At 44.8% G+C, this 16,197-nt stretch overlaps 2 non-coding genes across 2 annotated transcripts; both read left to right on the top strand.

Moving 5' to 3' along the window:
• The first annotated feature begins 3,521 nt into the window (after nt 1-3,521).
• On the top strand, nt 3,522-3,593 carry trnag-ucc (transfer RNA glycine (anticodon UCC)). Its single transcript has one exon. It is a non-coding gene; the product is annotated as a tRNA-Gly (tRNA).
• Nucleotides 3,594-12,999: 9,406 nt separating this feature from the next.
• On the top strand, nt 13,000-13,071 carry trnag-ucc (transfer RNA glycine (anticodon UCC)). Its single transcript has one exon. It is a non-coding gene; the product is annotated as a tRNA-Gly (tRNA).
• Nucleotides 13,072-16,197: the final 3,126 nt, after the last annotated feature.

Here is a 16,197-nt window from a genome sequence, read left to right as displayed (position 1 = left end):
GAGAATGCTGGCAGCCTTTCCTTGACAGCAGGCCTGGTAGATGGATTCTATAGATGGCGTTTGTGATTGGCCAGGCTGGGTTCACCACTCTCTGTAACCGTCTCCAATCCTGAATGATTCAGTTGCCAGACCAGGTTGTGATACATTCAGACAGAATGTTCTCAATGGCACACCTGTATCGGTGTGCCAGGGTATTCACAGTTATGCCAAATTTCTTCAGCTGCCTGAGGTAGAAGAGACGTTGTTGGACCTTTGTAACCAGTGGGTCCACATGGAGAGTCCAAGAAAGCTTGTTGTGGATGACCACTCCAGGAGCTTGACACTGTCCACTCGTTCCATCTCTGTGCGACTCTCCCCGTGTCTGCGTGGGTTTCCTCCGGATGCTCTGGTTTCCTCCCACAATCCAAAAATGTGCAGGTCAGGTGAATTGGCCGTGCTAAATTGCCCACAGTGTTAGGTGAAGGGGTAAATGTAGGAGTATGGGTCTGGGTGGTATATGCTTCGGCAGGTCGGTGTGGACTTGTTGGGCCGAAGGGCTTATTTCCACACTGTAAGTAATCTAATCTAATGTGCACGCGGGCATGAGTAGCATTCGCCGAAAGTCAATAATGAGTTCCTTGGTGTTGCCAACATTGAGAGCTAAGTTGTTCTCAGTGCACCATTTTTCCAGGTCTTCCACCTCCCGTCTGTAATATGTTCTGAGATTCAACTGACTATGGCAGTATCATCAGCGAACTTGTGAATGGCATTATCTGGGATTTGGCGATGCAGTCATGGGTAATACAGTGAGTACCGTAGGGCACTGAGTACACACCCCAGGGGGCTCCAGTGTTGCGTGTTAGTGAGGATGAAATATTGTTCCATTATGGCCTGTGGGTCAGGAAACTGAGGACCCATTTGCAGAAACTGGGGCTTATACTGAGATCAGACTAAGGGGATAGTAGTATTGAAGGTTGAACTATAGTCAATGAGTAGGATTCTTACATAGCTGTTCTTGGTGTCAAGATGTCCTAGGGAGGAGTGGAGGGCAACTAATATGGCATCTGACATGGATCTGTTGGTCTGATAGGCAAATTGGAGTGGGTCAAGAGTAATGGGGAGGCTGGAGTTGATTGATGCCATGACCAGCCTTTCAAAGCACTTCATGACCACCGAAGTTAGGGCCACTGGGCGGTGTCTTTGAGACATGCTGCATGAGCCTCCTTAGGCACAGGGATGATATTGGCCCTCTTAAAACAGGCAGGGACAGTGGCCTGCTGCTGGTAGAGGTTGAAGATGTCCAAGAAGGCCTCTGCCAGTTGATCTGCACATGCCCTGAGTACACGGCCTGGTACTCCATCTGGTACCATCGCTTTCCTTGGATTCACACGAAGGAAAATTGATCTGACCTCTTATGCAATGACTGTTGGGATAGGTTCGTCAGGACTTGTCAGAATAGGTGTTACCTCTGTGCCAAAATTCTGCTCAAAGCGAGTATAGAAGCTGTTGAGATGATATGGGAGGGATGTGTCACTACCTGCTATCTTGCACTGTCTCATTTTAGAACCTGTGATGTTCTTCAGTCCTTGCCATAATTGCAGGGTGTCGGTCTGGGTCTTTAATTTGGATCGGTATTGGTTCTTGGCTGTCTTAATGGCTCTGCAAGGTCATACTTAGATTCTTTATATTTGAATGGGTCTCCTGATCTGAAGGCCTCGCCTGGTTTTTAGCAGGTTCTGTGTGTCCTGATTCATCCAGAGTTTCCTGTTGGGGAACGCCCGGATTGACTTCCTCTGTATGCAGTCCTCAGTTGACATTCATTTTGAGATAACTTCAGTACAAGAGCAGGGGATGTACGACTGAGGCTGGATAAGGCTCTGGTCTGACCACATTTAGAATATTGTGAGTAGTTTAGGACCCCATGTCTAAGGAAGCATGTGCTGGCCTTGGAGGGAGTCCAGAGAACATTCAGAAAAATGATTCTGAGGATAATGGGCTTGTTGGACAAGAAATGATTGAGAACTTTAGATCTGTACACAATGGAGATGTGAAGGGTGAGAGGATATTTCATTGAAACATACAGAATACTGAGAGGCCTGGATAGAGTTGATGTGAAGCAGACCTTTCCATTAGTAACTAGGATCTGGGGGGCACAGCCTCAGAGCGAAGGGAACGACTCTTTAGAAATGAAATAATGAGGAATTTCTTCAACCAGCGGGTGGTGAATCTGAGGAACTCATTGCCACAGAGAGCTGTGGAGGCCAAATCATTAAGGGTATGTAATACTCAGTTAGGTAAGATCTTTACTGGTAAGGGGATCAAGGGTTATGGAGAGAAGGCAGGAGAATGGGGTTAAGAAACATATCAGCCACGATTGAATGGCAGAGCAGACTCAATGGGCTGCTCCTATATGTTATGGTCTATCCACAAGCCAAGAACAATGAAAAATACTTCACTGATATGAAGAGTCTACAGAACTTGACACGTTCACCCAAGTGATGAAATGGTGATTGGACAAAGGAGTTGAAAGTGAAATCAATTTTCTTAATAAAGAACAATGTGTTTCCATTGGTTTAAAAAAAATGGAAACATCAGAAAACTGAATTATGATCCCCTAATTGATCAGAGTGAAATAGGTTTTCATAATGAAAACCAAAGTAATTCCATTGGCAAGAAAGAATTAGAAAAATCAGAAAATGGATTTTTGATACTCGCTTCCTGAACTGTTACCTGGAGTTTCCTCTTCTCCATAATTACTGCAGCATCTCCTCAGTCGAACAGTTCCTTCTTTTTGCTGTTTTGTTTAACGAAAGCCCTTCACAAATTTTAAGAACTGTGGATGCTGTAACTCAGAAAGAAAAACCAAAGTTGGTGGTAAAGCTGTATGAAGAGAAAGGCGAACGTGGGTACTGCAAATGCTGGAGATGAGTCTAGATTAGAGTGGTGCTGGAAAAGCACAGCAGTTCAGGCAGCATCTGAGGAGCAGGAAAATCGACGTTTCGGGCAAAAGCCCTTCATCAGGGCACCTCGGATGGTGCCTGAACTGCTGTGCTTTTCCAGCACCACTCTAATCTAGACTCTGGTTTCCAGCATCTGCAGTCATTGTTTTTACCCTGCTGGAGATGACAGTTAAGATGAGTGTAGTGCTGGAAAAGCCCAGCAGGTCAGGCAGCATCCAAAGAGCAGGAGAATGGATGTTTCGGGCAAAAGCCCAAATCAGAGTTAACGTTTCAGTCCGGTGGCCCTTTCTGAGAACTTCACAAGTTTTAACTGTGTGCTAGTTCCAGGGTTGTGCTGAGGTTTTCTGGGTATTTTTGTCCTTGATTTATTTCAGATCATGAGAAATGCTAGGTTGTGTGTATTAAAAAGTGTGAATTAAAGATTATGATGAGAACTACCCAAATAGTAAAACTCAGTCTTTTATTACTTCTGAATTCTAATATTTCACTGCAAAATGTGCAACAAAAAACGAACGAAATTTCGAATCAAGAACTATTGATCGAATTGCACATTAGCTGATGTGTGGAGGAGTGGTTTCGCTTGTGATGGTGGTATAGTGGTGAGCATAGCTGCCTTCCAAGCAGTTGACCCGGGTTCGATTCCCGGCCATCGCATGCTGTGGCTTTTTAAACCGCTCAACAGCAAAAAGACCAGTTCCATCTGCACAGAAGCTTGAGTCGGCCAAACCTCTGGAGTGCGGCCATCACTTTGAGGTTAAGGATGTGTCCAGGAAGGTTAAGGAGTCCGGTCATTTTACGGTTCAAATAAACTGAAATCATAAGTTTTCTGTCTTATTTCAAAGGAAATGTTTCCGTATTTCACTCCTTTCAACATTACTCACAGTTTTTTTTGTGAAATACAGCCTAATATCAAGTGAAAAGTGGGTGGGCAGTCCATTGTTTATGGGCACAGCATTACTTATTATATCAGATCGGTTATTTTATTTTTGAATCGAAATGTACACCAATCGGATTGTGTCGTGCACAGACAGAATCTGTTTGCTGACTTCATTCACCCTGACAGACTCTTGAGTATTTCTGCGGGTTGGTTGCAATTCCCACTAGTGGTCAGTAGTGGTCACTAACTTGCGGAACAATGAAGTTCCCAGATCAGAGAGATGAAGAAAACAGACAATGGACGGTGCAGGTCAGAAATAGGAGGAGTGGAGACCAACTGCTTTTATATTTCCATTAATGAGCAAATGACTCGGTAAAACTCTGAGAGATGATAGAAATGACCACACACACAGTGAAAGTTTAATCCAAGATGAAGTTGAAAAAATCACACAGTTACCTGATGAAGGAGCAGCTATTGCTTCCAAATAAACCTGTTGGACTATAAGCTGGTGTTATGTGGTTTTTAACATTGTCCACTCCAGTCCAACACCGGCTCCTCCACGTCATCATCCAAGATAGTCATCATGGAATTGTTAAGGGAAGGTAGTGTCTGATGAACTTGACTGATTTTCTTTAAAGGATAAAGAATGAAGGATGCGTTTGTCATGTAGACCAACCTGATGATAAGAAGAATGCTGCATGTGTTTTGAAATAGTTCAGTTCCTCAAGGTTCAGAAACTGAACAAATTGCTGGAGAATCTGAGCAGTGTTGCAGAGAGAAAGCAGAGTTGACATTTTGAGTTTCGTACGTCTCCATCTGATGAAGTTTCACAATTCTTTGATTTTTCCTCAGGCTTCAGTATTAGTCACCTGTTTGTCTGGTGTATCTATCACTGATGTGGAATTGATGTCGGATATCAAATTCGCAGATGATAAAACGTTAATCATTGGTTTTGGGGAAGCTGTCTGCAGACTGTGGGGAGATCTACATCAGCTGGTGAACTTCACAGAAATGCTGTGAAAGAGGATTCGATCTGGAGAAGGTTGGGATTCAGTAAACGATCACTGGTTCCACACCTATCATCCTCTCTACAGACTGGTCAACATGAACCGACAGAGATTTTAACTGTCCCCGCAATCTTGTTCATATGAAAGTAAATGTAAATTTGAACAATCCTGTTACTGTACTCAATTTCAGCCAATACATATCCTTACACTCAGACCCCTCTCTGATTTAAAATGCTCCTTCACGTGGAGTTATAGAGTCATAGAGATGCACAACACGGAAACACATCCTTTGGTCCAACCCGTCCATGCCGACCAGATATCCCAACCTATTCTAGTCCCACCAGCCTGCACCTGGCCCATATCTCTCCAATTCATATACCCATCCAGATGCCTTTTAAATGTTGCAATTGTACCAACTTCCTCTGGCAGCTCATTCCATACACGTACTGTGTGAAAAAGTTGCCCCTTAGGTCTCTTTTATATCTTCCCCTTCTCATCCCAAACTCTAGTTCTGGACTCCCTCACCCCAGGGAAAAGACCTTGTCTATTTATCCTATCCATGTGCCTCATGGTTTTATAAACCTCTATAAGGTCACCTCTCAGCCTCCGACGCTCCAGGGAAAACAGTCCTCGCCTATTCGACCTCTCCTTGCAGCTCAAATCCTCTCACCCTGGCAGAGCTTGAAGATTTGCAATGAAAACAGAAATTACTGGTGAAACTCAGCAGGGATGGCAACATAGAGTCATACAGCATGGAAATAGATTCTTCGTCCTAACTTATTCATGCCACCCAGATTTCCGAAACTGAGCTAGTCTCACTTGCCTGTGTTTGACCTATATCCCTCTAAACCTTTCCTAACCATGTAACTGTCCAAATGTATTTTAAATGTTGTAATTGAACTTTTCTCTATCATCTCATTCCACATACTGACCATCTCAGTTGTTGTCAAGTCCTTTTTAAATCTTTCCGCCTCTCCTGAATCCCGTGTCCTCTAGTTCTGGACTCCTTTTTTAGATTAGATTACTTACAGTGTGGAAACAGGCCATTCGGCCCAACAAGTCCACACCGACCCGCCGAAGCGCAACCCACCCATACCCCTACATTTACCCCTTACCTAACACTACGGGCAATTTAGCATGGCCAATTCACCTGACTCGCACATCTTTGGACTGCGGGAGGAAACTGGAGCACCCGGAGGAAACCCACGCAGACACAGGGAGAACGTGCAAACTCCACACAGTCAGTCACCTGAGTCGGGAATTGAACCCGGGTCTCAGGCGCTGTGAGGCAGCAGTGCTAACCACTGTGCCACCATGCTGCCCACCATGTGTCATGGGAAAAAAAAACCTTGTCTGTTCACCTTATCTATGACTTTATAACCTCTATATGGTAAACCCTCAGCTTCCTAATCTCCAGGGAGAAAGGTTTTAGCCTATCAAACCTCTCCTTATAACTCAAACCCTCTCGTCTTGGTAATATCCTTGTGAATCTTTTTTGCACCCTTTCGGTTTTAATAACATCCTTCAGGTAAGGCGACTAGAATTGAACACAGTACTCCAGATGTGGCCTTATCAATGTCTTGTACGGCCATAGCACAACACCTCCAAAGGCCTTACCATTAACTGTGTAAGAACCTTGTCAAAATCCTTGCTAAATTCAATGTAGACAATGTCTACCACTCTGCCTTCATCTATCGTCTTGGTCACCTCTTCACGAAACTCAATCAAGTTTATGAGACACAATTCCCACCCACAAAGCCGCATTGACTATCCTAATCAGTCCTTACCTTTGCAAATGCATGCAGATCCTGCCTGTTAGAATCCACTCCAACAGCTTCTCCATTAATGATGTCTGGCTCTCCGGTTTGTAATTCCCTGGCTTTTCCTTGCAGCCTTTCTTAATTGTGGTATAATTTAGCCACCCTTCAGTCTTCTGGCACCTCGACCATGGCTGTCGATGAATCCAATATCTCTGCTAAGATCCCTACAATTTCTTCCCTCGCTTCCCACAATGGTCTGGGATCCAGTTGACCAGGTTCCAGGGATTTATGTAGCTTCATGCATTTTAAGACATGTGAATGTTTTTCAAGACATCGCTATATATTTCCCTGAGTTGTCTCTAGCCTCTGTGACATCTCCACAGTAAATATTGACACGAAATAGGATCCCCCCATCCTTTAGTGGCTCCATGGATAGATGGCTTCTTTGATTTTTTAAGGGAACCTGTTCTCTCCCCAGTTACTCTTTTGCCCTGATATACTTGTTGAATCTCTTTGGATTCTCATTAACCTTATCTGCCCACACTATCTCCTGTCCCCTTTTTGCTCTCCTGATTTCCCTCTACACACCCTGAACTCCTCAAGCAATCAGTTGATCCCATTTGTCTGTAACTGACATATGTCTCCTTCTTTCTCTTGACCAGACCCTCAAAATCTGTTGTACAATTCCATCAGTGATCACCCCTTACGTATTTCTCAGTTCCCCCCCCCCCCCTCCCCCGCCATATAGCTTCATTGGATCATGTCCCAGGAATGTCCTCTCTAAGGACTACCATGATGCTTTCCCTAATCAAAATGCCAGGCCGCCTCCTCTTTTGCCTCTCTTTCTATTCTTGGAATGTACCTCGGAACATTGAGCTACTAGTCTTGTCCTTCCCTCAACCATATTTCTGTAATAGCGATGATATCCCAGTCCCATGCTCTCTTCCATGCCCTGAGTTCATCTGCCGTACCTGTCTAGCCTCTTGCATTGAAATAAATGCAGTTTAATTTATCAGTCTTAGCTTGTTTTCTGCTGTGCTCTTGTCTATTTAACTTGTTATCTTTAACTTCCATACCAGCCTCAACCTTCCTTCTATCTCATCTCACTACTGCATAGGATGGCCCCCCCCTGCCAGATGAGTTGAACCCCTCCCGAGCAAGTCTCCCCACCACAACCCATCCATCTTGTGCAGGTCACTTCGACTCCAGATCAGTCCCAATGATCCAAAAATCTGAATCACTGCTGCATACAGCACCTCCTCAGCCATATATTCATCTGTCATCTATTCCTACTCTTACTAGCATGTAGCGCTGGGAGTAATCCAGAAATTATTACTCTTGAAGTCCTGCTTTGTAATCTCCTGCCTAACTCCCTCTATTCACTTTGCAGGACCTCATCCCTTTTCTTCTACCTCTGCTTTTGGTACCGATGCGTAAAACGACCTCTGGCAGCCAACATTCCCCTTTAAGAATGCGCTGCAGTCATTCTCAGACATCCTTGACCCTGGCACCAGGGAGGCAACAAAGCATCCTGGAATCACGCTCACCGCTGTGGAAATGACTGCCTGTGCCCCTGACTAGACAGCCTCTATCACAATTGCTTGCTTGGACTTTGCCGTACCCTGTGTTAAAGTAAAGCCAGTTGTGGCTCCAAAGACCTGGCTGATGCTGCTATTTTCTCTTTAGAGGCTATTCCCCAACAGTATCCAAAACTGTATAATTGTCTTTGAGAGGGATAGCCACAGGAAACACCTGCACTATCTCTCTTAGTAGACACCCATTTTTCTGACTGAAGCTGCAGTGCAATCACCAGCCCAAAACTAGTATCTGTCACACTCTCACTGACTGTGTCCACTTTGGTAATTACCCAGTCTTCATTAGACGGTATGCTTTGAAGCAGCTGAAGTATTGACATTGCAGGGATTGCCGTTTGTATAGATAGACCATCTAATTCAATGTCTTGGAAAATCTCAGCAGGTCTGGCAGCATCTGTAAGGAGAGAAAAGAGCTGACGTTTCGAGTCTAACTAAACCTTTGACAAAGGGATAGTCAGCTCTTTTCTCTCCTTACAGACGCTGCCAGACCTGCTGAGATTTTCCAGCATTTTCTCTTTTGGTTTCGGATTCCAGCATCCGCAGTAATTTGCTTTTATTTAAGGCAATGTCTTATTGATTAAAGGACAACTACCTGATGAACCAGTAGCACTCCGAAAGCTAGTGCTTCCAAATAAACCTGTTGGACTGTAACCTGGTGTTGTGTGATTTTTAACTAAGTACACCCCAGTCCAGCACCGGCATCTCCACATCATGATTTAAAGGAAGGGGAGGAAGTCTTTGCAATTTGAGGAGAGAGCTGTATCTGCTTAAACGTTTGAGCATGTCTGGGAGGGGAGAGTCCATACACTGGCTCCTCCTGATTGGCTACAATAAGCAAGGTTGAAATCAGTCAGATTTAACGTTAGAATATCATGTGACATTAGATTGGATTACTTACAGTGTGGAAACAGGCCCTGCGGCCCAACAAGTCCACACTGACCCACCGAAGCCCAACCCACCCACACCCATTCCCCTACATACACCCCTGCCCCTAACACTACGGGCAATTTAGCATGGCCAATTCACCTAACCTGCTATATGCAGCAAGGTTGGCTGGGGAAAATGTTGCTGAACAAACAGACTTTGGCGTGCAGGTTCATAGTTCCTTGAAAGTGGAGTCACAGGTAGATAGGATAGTGAAGAAGGCATCTGGTATGCTTGCCTTTATTGGTCAGTGCACTGAGTTGGGAGGTCATGTTGCAGCTATGAAGGTCACTTTCAGAATACTATGTGTAATCCTGGTCTCCTTGCTATAGAAAGAATGTTGCTGCAAATGTGTTGCTGGTCAAAGCACAGCAGGCCAGGCAGCATCTCAGGAATAGAGAATTCGACGTTTCGAGCATAAGCCCTTCATCAGGAATGTTGCCAAACTTGAAAGGGTTCAGAAAAAAATTGATGAGGATGTTATGATCAGGGATAGTGAAGGGAACTTGTGCCTGGAGTCGGAGAAGGTAGGGGAGGTCCTTAATCAATACTTTGCTTCAGCATTCACTAATGAGAGGGACCTGTCATATGTGAGGACAGTGTGAAACAGGCTGACATGCAGGAAAAGGTTGATGTTAAGAAGGAGGATGTGCTAGAAATTTTGAAAAACATGAGGATAGATAAGTCCCTTGGTCCAGACAAGATATATCCAAGGTTGCTATAGGAAGCAAGTAAAGAGATTGCTGTGTCTTTGGTGATGATCTTTGCATCCTCACTGTCCAGTGGAGTAGTATCAGATAATTAGAGGGTGGCAAATGTTCTTCCCTTGGTCAAAAAAAGGAATAGGAATAACCCTGGGAATCACAGTCAGTATTGGGCAAATTACTGGAGAGGATTCTGCGAGACAGGATTTTAGGTCATTTGGAAAACCATAGTTTGATTAGAGATCATTAAGACGGCTTTGTGTGGGGCAGGTCATGCCTCACAAGTCTTACTAAATTCTTTGAGGATGTGACAAAACACATTGATGAAGGTAGAGCAGTGGATGTGCTGTGTATGGATTTTAACAAGGCATTTGATAAGGTTCCCCATGGGAGGCTCATTCAGAAAGTAAAGTGGCGAGGGATACAGGGAAATCTGGCTGTCTGGATACAGAACTGGCTGGCCCATAGAAAATACAGAGTGGTAGTAGATGGAAAGTATTCAGCCTGGAGCTCAGTGACCATAGTGTTTCACAGGGATCGGTTTTGGGACTTCTGCTGTTTGTGATTTTAATAGATGACTTGAATGAGGAAGTGGAAGGGTGAGTTAGTAAGTTTGCTGATGATATGAGGTTGGTGGAGTTGTGGATAGTGTGGAGAGCTGTTGTAGGTTGCAACGGGACATTGACAGGATACAGAACTGGGCTGGGAAACGGCAGATGGGGTTCAACCTGGAAAAGTGTGAAGTGATTCACTTTGGAAGGTCAAATTTGAATGCAGCTTAAAGGCAGGATCCTTGGCAGTGTGGAGGAACAGAGCGATTTGGGGTTCACATCCACAGATCCCTCAAAGTTGCCACCTAAGTTAATAGGGCTGTTAAGAAGGTGTATGGGGTGTTGGCTTTCATGAGGAGGGGGATTGAGTTTAAGAGCCGTGAGGTTAAGCTGCAATTGTATAAAGCCCTGGTTAGACCTCGCTTGGAATATTGTGTTCAGTTCTGGTCACCTCATTATAGGAAGGATGTGGAAGCTTTAGAGAGAGTGCAGAGGAGATTTACCAGGATGCTGCCTGGACTGGAGGGCATGTCTTATGAAGAAAGGTTGAGGGAGCTAGGGCTGTTCTCATTGGAGCGAAGAAGGTTGAGAGGTGATTTGATCAAGGTGTACAAGATGATGAGAAGTTTAGATAGATGGATAGCAAGAGACTTTTTTCCCAGGGCAGAAATGGCTATCAGAAGGGGACATAATTTTAAAGTGATTGGAGAAAGGTTTAAGGGAGATGTCAGAGGTAGGTTGTTTACACAGAGAGTGCTATGTGCATGGAATGCACTGCCAGCAGTGGTACTTGAGACAGGTACATGAGGGATATTTAAGCGACTATTGGATAGGCATATGGACAGTAAAATGAAGAGCATGTAGGTTCGTTCGATCTTAAAGTAGGATAAAAGGTTGGCACAACACTGAGGGCCGAATGGCCTGTACTGTGCAGTACTGTTATATGTTCTACGTTACCAGGGTTTGAGCTATAGGGAGAGGCAGAATAGGTTTGGGCAATTTCCCCTGCAGAGTCAGAGGCTGAGGGCTGGACCTTACAGAGGTTTATAAAATCATGTGGGGCATGGATAGGGTAAATAAGCAAAGTCTTTTCCTCCGCGGAGGAGGATTCCAGAACTAGAGGGCAGAGGTTTAAGGTGAGAGGGGAAAGATTTAAAAGGGCAACAAAGGGCTAAAAGGCTGGTGTGTGTATGGAATGTGCTGCTAGAGGAAGTGGTGGAGGTTGGTACAATTACAACATTTAAAAGGAATCTGGATGGGTATATGAATAGGAAGGGTTTAGAAGGATATGGGCTAAATGCTGACAAATGGGGCTAGATTAATTTAGGATATCTGGTCAGCATGGATGAGCTGGACTGAAGAGGCTGTTTCCGTGTTGTATATCTCCAAGAGCGCAGCAGGTCAGGCAGCATCCAAGGAGCAGGAGAGTCGACGTTTCAGGCATGAGCCCTAACGTCGACTCTCCTGCTCCTTGAATGCTGCCTGACCTGCTGCGCTTTTCCAGCAACACATTTTCAGCTCTGATCTCCAGCATCTGCAGTCCTCACTTTCTCCTACTATATCTCTATGACTCTATGACTGCCTTCTGTATGCTCCTCAACACTGCTCCAATCAATCCATAAGATCTGCGAGGTGCTGCAGCCAGACATGTTTCCTGCAGGTGTTGTCACCAGGGACAGTTGACTGTTCCCTGACCTCCCACATCTGAGGAGCATACCACTCCAGTGCCATGTCTGCTCTCTTTTAACAGCTATCGGGCTACTGAGATAAAAAGAGGTCCTTGTTGCTGCTCTTCGGGCCCGATCTTAGATCTAACCAGCACCACCTCGACCACAAAACACCACTTTGCAGAAATGACTGGGAATAAGACACATCCTCTCTCCCTCACTTGTCTAAATGTCCCCCACACTTAGCTAAACTCACAGGATTTTCAGTCTCTCGTCAGTCCTACTCCACGCTGGGGGCACTTTATCAAAACTGACACGACACCGGGTTATAGTGCAACTGGTTTATTTGAAACCACAAGGTTTTGGAGCTGCCGCTCCTTCCTTTTATAATATATTAGCAGGCTTGTCCTGTTACAAGAATCAGATTCTGGATCAGTGGTGCTGGAAGAGCACAGCAGTTCAGGCAGCATCCAAAGTGCAGCGAAATCGATGTTTCAGGCAAAAGCCCTTCATCAGGAATAAAGGTAGTGAGCCTGAAGCGTGGAGAGATAAGCTAGAGGAGGGTGGGGGTGGGGAGAAAGTAGCATAGAGTACAATAGGTGAGTGGGGGAGGGGATGAAGGTGATAGGTCAGGGAGGAGAGGGTGGAGTGGATAGGTGGAAAAGGAGACAGGCAGGTCGGACAAGTCCGGACAAGTCATGGGGACAGTGCTGAGCTGGAAGTTTGGAACTAGGGTGAGGTGGGGGAAGGGAAAGAATTAGACACGAGGCAGGATTAGATTAACTCCCTGCAGTACTAGGAGAGAATGTTTAGGCATGACCCTTCCATTCCACAGAGTGACTCTTCGTTAAAACTGAAGAATTCTGAAGCTGGTTTTCATCAGCAACTTCTACTTTTATTTCAATCCCATTGAATCTATTATAATAAGCCTCTTGTAGACTATATTTGGGGATTATGCAACAGATTTGTTACAGTGCGATGGTGGTATAGTGGTGAGCATAGCTGCCTTCCAAGCAGTTGACCCGGGTTCGATTCCCGGCCATCGCAACTTTATAGTTTACAATGAGAGGATTAGTGGCTGATCCAAAATAATTCGGCAGACAGCTGCTTATTTCTCCCGATGATAATTTTTGGTGAATCGCTCCTTATTTCTCTTGATGACTGTTTTTTGGTGAATCGCAGTGTAGAATCTGATTTCCTTACTCTTTTTCGTCAGCTGCTTCCCAGTTCTTATTTAAACATCCATTCCTGCACAGATTGTTTTATTGCTAAAACTGTGAGATCCTGTACGCAATGGGAATCTCAAATGCTTAACACAAGCTGCTGAAAATACTAAACAGGATCGGCAACTTCTGTATTCAAGGGAGGAATAAACTGTCAGATCAGTAAGTGGTTAAAATAAAACGGTGCCTCAAAACACCAGAACTTTTATTTTTATTTCGTTTTTTATCTTTATTTGGAAGTGGGTCTTTCTGTATTTCATCTCATTTATTGTTAAACTCAGATTTTTTTTCTCTCTGCACGATCTTAAGTAAAATGTCAGTGAGTAAGTTCATAAATGTAGGGGGAGAGTGTGGCGCTGGAAAAGCACAGCAGATCCTCATCAGGAAGGATGAAGGCTTTATTCCCAAAACCTGGATCCTTCCGCTCCTGGGATGCTGCCTGACCTGCTGTGTTTTTCCAGCACCACACTCCCCACTCTGATCTGCAATCCTCACTTCCTTCAAATTCATAAATGTCCAAACAATATTCCTCATGACATTGAATCGGTTGTTTTATTTTGCAGTCTAAATGCGCACAGTCTTGAGCGTGGAAGTTACACATCTGTTTCCTAATATTAGCTGTAACTTTAACCTTGACAGACCCTGAGAATTTCCGCGTTTGGCTTGCAGTTCCCACTTGTGACCGGTAGTGGGCGCTAACCTGTGAAACAATGAAGTTCCCAGATCAGAGAGAGATGGAGACATCAGACAATGATTGTTCCCTTTGTATTTTTTTTAATTAAACAATCCGCAGTTTGCAAAACAATTAACTATAACAGCTGTACACAGAGAAACAGCAATTTTACGAGGGAAAGGAGTGGCAAAGCCAGGCCCCAACCCTACAGTTCAACCAGTTTTCAGGGGAATGAGGACAAACCTCAAATCCCACTTTCAATCATTACAAAACACTAACAATGATATTTGTACATATAAGACAGTCCAATTACATTTTAAAAAATGCATACAATATAGGCCACAAGCAACCCACCAGTCCCACCCTCCTTCCGGCCACTCTAAGGCAGCCTGCCCCTACACCCCTTCCAGCTCTCGGTCCACTCCATGCCCCTTCCAGCTCTCGATCCACTCCATGCCCATTCCGGCTCTCAGTCCACCCTGACACACCTTCCGGCCTCCTCTGGGACAGCCCACTCTGGTTTGTTCCCCTTGTATTGGACGGTTCAAGTTAGAAATAATGAGTGGAGACCAGCTGCTATTATATTTCCTGTGGTGAGAAAATGATTGGAAAATCTCTGAGATACAATAGAAATAGAACATAGAACATAGAACATAGAACATAGAACAATAAAGCACAGAACAGGCCCTTCAGCCCACGATGTTGTGCCGAACATCTATCCTAGATTAAGCACCCATCCATGTACCTATCCAATTGCCGCTTAAAGGTCGCCAATGATTCTGACTCTACCACTCCCACGGGCAGCGCATTCCATGCCCCCACCACTCTCTGGGTAAAGAACCCACCCCTGACATCTCCCCTATACCTTCCACCCTTCACCTTAAATTTATGTCCCTTTGTAACACTCTGTTGTACCCAGGGAAAAAGTTTCTGACTGTCTACTCTATCTATTCCTCTGATCATCTTATAAATCTCTATCAAGTCACCCCTCATCCTTCGCCGTTCCAACGAGAAAAGGCCGAGAACTCTCAACCTATCCTTGTACGACCTATTCTCCATTCCAGGCAACATCCTGGTAAATCTTCTCTGCACCCTCTCCAAAGCTTCCACATCTTTCCTAAAGTGAGGCGACCAGAACTGCACACAGTACTCCAAATGTGGCCTAACCAAAGTCCTGTACAGCTGCAACATCACTTCACGACTCTTGAATTCAATCCCTCTGCTAATGGACACTAATACACCATAGACTTTCTTACAAGCTCTATCCACCTGAGTGGCAACTTTCAAAGATCTATGTACATAGACCCCAAGATCCCTCTGTTCCTCCACCTGACTAAGAACCCTACCATTAACCCTGTATTCCGCATTCTTATTTGTTCTTCCAAAATGGACAACTTCACACTTGGCAGGGTTGAACTCCATCTGAACTAATCCCTGCGGAACTCCACCTGTAACTGGGCTCCAGGCTGAATATTTACCATCTACCACCACTCTCTGACTTCGACCGGTTAGCCAGTTTTCTATCCAATTGGCCAAATTTTTTTCCCTCTATCCCTTGCCTCCTGACTTGCCGCGTAAGCCTACCATGGGGAACCTTATCAAATGCCTTACTAAAATCCATGTACACTACATCCACTGCTCTACCCTCATCCACATGCTTGGTCACCTCCTCAAAGAATTCAATAAGACTTGTAAGGCAAGACCTACCCTTCACAAATCCGTGCTGGCTGTCCCTAATCAAGCAGTGTCTTTCCAGATACTCATAAATCCTATCCCTCAGTACCCTTTCCATTACTTTGCCTACCACAGAAGTAAGACTAACTGGCCTGTAATTCCCGGGGTTATCCCTATTCCCTTTTTTGAACAGGGGCACAACATTCGCTACTCTCCAGTCCCCTGGTACCACCCCCGTTGACAGTGAAGATGAAAAGATCATTGCCAACGGTACTGCAATTTCCTCTCTTGCTTCCCACATAATCCTAGGATATATCCCGTCAGGCCCGGGGGACCTGTCTATCCTCAAGTTGTTCAAAATGTCCAACACATCTTCCTTCCTAACAAGTATCTCTTCTAGCTTACCAGTTCGTTTCACACTCTCCTCTTCAACAATACGGTCCCTCTCGTTCGTAAATACTGAAGAAAAGTACTCATTCAAGACCTCTCCTATCTCTTCTGACTCAATACACAATCTCCCACTACTGTCCTTGATCGGACCTACCCTCGTTCTCGTCATTCTCATGTTTCTCACATACGCATAAAATGCCTTGGGGTTATCCT

Source organism: Hemiscyllium ocellatum, chromosome 12, assembly GCF_020745735.1.
Source record: "Hemiscyllium ocellatum isolate sHemOce1 chromosome 12, sHemOce1.pat.X.cur, whole genome shotgun sequence".
NCBI lineage: Eukaryota > Metazoa > Chordata > Chondrichthyes > Orectolobiformes > Hemiscylliidae > Hemiscyllium > Hemiscyllium ocellatum.
This window is presented reverse-complemented; position numbering and strand designations above follow the sequence as displayed.